Source organism: Chenopodium album, chromosome 6, assembly GCF_948465745.1.
Source record: "Chenopodium album chromosome 6, dcCheAlbu1.1, whole genome shotgun sequence".
Lineage (NCBI taxonomy): Eukaryota > Viridiplantae > Streptophyta > Magnoliopsida > Caryophyllales > Amaranthaceae > Chenopodium > Chenopodium album.
Window position 1 is genome coordinate 52578678 of NC_137839.1, and position 3863 is coordinate 52582540.

Consider the following 3863-nt stretch of genomic DNA (forward strand, 5'->3'; position numbering starts at 1 on the left):
TTGGGATGGGATTGTGTGTAACTTATGCAATTCTAAAAAAGAGCTTGAGTAATTCAAAAGATCAAAATAATAATAAGCAAATAAGCAACAAATAAATAAAAGTGTACAAAAGGGAAAGTGTTCCAATGTCATTGACCTAAACATGTCTTTGATATGAACACATCTCAGATTGCGTCTCTTATCGAGTGCTCGATACCGTGCCTGAGAAACATGAATGCCAAGTGAGTGATAGACCGCATGATTAGGATTGCCCACACTTATAAAAATGAAATAAATGCTAAAACAAAAGAGAGAGCTAAAAAAGAGTAGAAACTCAAGCATAAAAATATAAAGATTCAAAAGCGAGGTTGCACACCTTGGGGGCTTATCTAGGGTCTTGAGCCTTTATCCCCTTCCTCTTCAAACCTTTAGCCTAACCCCGTTACAACCCTTAAAAAGACCTTTTTGAGGTATACACACTTGTGCGAGGTTCGGCTAGAGCTACGTTTGGCCTTATTCCTAACGGATACGTAGGCAACCTCACATCGAGGTGCCGCCGTAATAAACATGCATTCATATTTACATTCGTAATTGATCATATCAAGGGATATCCTATGCTCATCCCTATTCATTTAGAGCTAGACTTGGGGGCTTGATCCCTACATCATTAGCTTACCTAACCTAAGAGTCACCACCATTTGACTTTTTTTTTAACAAACAATATTTTCCCACACACTTAGCTCTTGCGGCCTAGCTTTAGTGTAACTTTCACACACATCACATATACATGACCAAATATACTTCCCTTAGGAACCCTTTGTCATGAAATCTTAACACAACGTTGAAGCATGTCTTGTCATATCAACATCACTTATCAATCATAATTGTCATTGCATCACAAAGTACGAAGTGCTTAGCCTCCGTGCCTAAGTTACCCAAATGCTTTGATGAGTGGCATTTATGCCACTCTTTTATCCTTTTTCTCTAAGGATTTTCCCCTCATTTGCGCTTGTTTGGCCCTTTTTCTAAGCATTTTTACTTAGTTTTGCTTCCTCTTTCCTTTTATCCCTTATCTTCCCTTCTCTTAGTCTTCTCGCTTTGTTTTCATTTTGATCTCCATGCTTTGGTTTTGTAGGTATTATGTGTCGAAAGAAAGAGGATATCAAGAAGCCAAGCTATCTGTTGTGCGCGGGGTACTGTGCGGCCTCTGTGCGGGCGCACATGCAAGGCTGTGCGGGCGCGCAACCCTGTCAGAACCCGCACATCCAGACTGAAGAAACAGAGCAAAACCAGAGAGTTTGCGCGACCCTATGCGCGACTTGTGTGCGGGCGCAAACACCGATGCGCGGGCGCACAAGACTCATGTGCGGGCGCGCTCATTTTCCCCGTACCCTCAAAGTTGCGGCCGCGCACTACGCTGAGAGGGCGCACAAACATTGTGTGCTGGCGCGCAGGACTCATGTGCGGGCGCGCACGGCTGGGTTTGCGATTTATTTTCGCCTTGTTGTCCAAGTCTCTTTCTTTTGGGTGGAGCCACATATATATAGACGGGACTCTTTGTAATAGAAGGAGACTTAGTACTAATTCCATAGAACATTAGCCTAATCTAGAGAGAGAAAATAGATTGTTATTCAAGCTTCCTTTATTGTATTCAACTTTGCTCAAGCTTTAATCTTCCATCAATCAAGCAAGTATCCAAGTTTTCATATTTCTTCAATCCTTTCTTTAGTAATCTCTTCTCCTTTCCTTTAATATTATTTATTTGTTTTATTGTTACTTATTTTTGTCTATCTTATTAGTTTATCTTGTTGTTATTGATTTCATATATTTCAATCATGTTTTGTTTTCAGTTTCTTGTGTTTATTTCTAGTTTTGATATTATGTTTAATCTCCCTTCTTTAGGCTAAACTTTTAGCTAGGGGAAGGAGGTGGAAGATATGATTTGATATTGGATGAATGATGATGGTTGGATTGAACTTATGCCATATATTGATGAAAGACATGATTTTTATTAGCTTGGGATTATTGTTGCACTCTATTTGATGTTTTCTAGTTTAAATGCATGAAAGTGATTTGAATTAGATTAGGATCACCTCTATTTTAATGATTGCATGAGAATGAGTAATTAAAGTGGAGATTTTATGGATTGTGCTTCTTTATTCTCTTGATTTGATTGTAACTAATAGGATGCATGAGAATGATCTTTATTAGGGGAGACCTCTTTCATTGATTTGCCTAGACTATTGCATGAGAATGAACTGTTTAGGTAGAACCTTGTGTTATTTGGCATATGTTTCATGATAATCACCATTATTCTCCTCTTTCTAATCATATTGGACACCCCCGTATCCCTAGCGTCATTTTCTATTGGTTTTAATCATCATTTTCTTGCTTACTTGTAGTTTTAGTGTTCCAACCAACAAAACCAACAAAACAATCCCCTTTTTACTCTTGCATTAGTGATATTAGATGTTGAACTAGCGTGCTTCCCTAATGGTTCGACCCTTTACTTGCTACTAACTAGCTTAGTGTAGGTTTAGGTATTATAAATTTCTAATTTGGTTAGGGTTAGTAGTCCCAATGACCTACCTAATCCCGACCAAATTTTGGCGCCGTTGCCGGGGAAGCGGCTTGTTTAGCGAATTTTATTGTGTTTGTTAGAGTCATTTTGCTTTCTTTTCTTTTTGTTTCTTTTGTTTTATCATCCTTGTCATTGCTAATTGTTTTCTTAGCTTTGGTGAATGCTTAGGAGGTCTCAAGGAACACCCTCACATCAAATTGACCACGAAATCAACCGAACCTTGAGACAAGTCCGTAGGCTTTATCAAGACGAGGGAAGAGGTTTTGGTGATATAGTTTATAGTGAGAGTGATACTTACTCTTCAAGTTCACCACGCGAATCAATGGCGGGACAAGAGAATGATGTCTTGTTTCGTGAGTTTGGAAATCCGGAGGATTATGAGCTCACAGGAGGGATTTTGCTACCCGTCACGGAAACCAAGTTCTCAATCCATCCACAATATACTCGAATGGTCCAATCGGAGCAATTTTCCGGAAGTGCAAGTGAGGACCCTATTGAACATTTGGACCGATTCCTTGAATTGTGCGCAATGATGCAAACCAGTGAAGTGAGTCAAGACTACATTCGTATGCACCTTTTCTGGCAATCTCTCACCGGACGAGCAAAGAAATGGCTAAAGCAAGTAAAGCCTAACTCTCTCACAACATGGAGGCCGGGAGGTTGTAAAGGCGTTCTTAAAGCGCTTTATCTCCGAAGAGAAGACCACCGAAATGAGAAGGAAAATTGCATCATTTGAGCAAAAGGCCGATGAAAGTCTTGGTGAAGCATGGGAGAGATTCAAAGAGTTGGTGCAAGCATGTCCCCACCATGAGTACAATCAAGGGCTGCTCATGCGGTTTTTCTACGACGGATTGGAGCCCATGTCAAGAGCCAATTTGGATGCGGGGGCGGGTGGCCAATTAATCAAGATCCCTCAAAATCAAGTTGAAGCCACAATAGAAGAGGTAGCAAAGAATTACTCTTGGGGGGGCCGAAGAAGAAACGCTCCAAAGAGAGGTGGTATTTACGAATTGGAGAAAGTTGATCAATTACAACATCAAATTGATCAACTAACAAAAGGGCTTTCCAAATTGAATACGAGTGTGAATGTAAGCTCAAGTGGTGGAGCAAGCTCTTCTCAAGTTAACTCTTTCTCTTGTCAAAATTATGGAGGAACGAACCATGATACATCCTATTGTGGAGGTTTAAGCCCCGAGCATGTAGCGGCATACAACACTAGGCAAGAGGGATTTAGAGGAAGCGGCGGTGGAGTAGCTTGGAGACAACCACCACCCGGGTTTGTACCTCAACCTCAACAATGGAA

At 40.6% G+C, this 3863-nt stretch overlaps 1 non-coding gene across 1 annotated transcript; it reads right to left on the minus strand.

Annotated features, from left to right (window-relative positions):
* Positions 1 to 3267: 3267 nt before the first annotated feature.
* Positions 3268 to 3375, minus strand: LOC145637744 (small nucleolar RNA R71). Its single transcript, XR_014114467.1, has one exon. It is a non-coding gene; the product is annotated as a small nucleolar RNA R71 (small nucleolar RNA).
* Between the last annotated feature and the right edge of the window lie 488 nt (positions 3376 to 3863).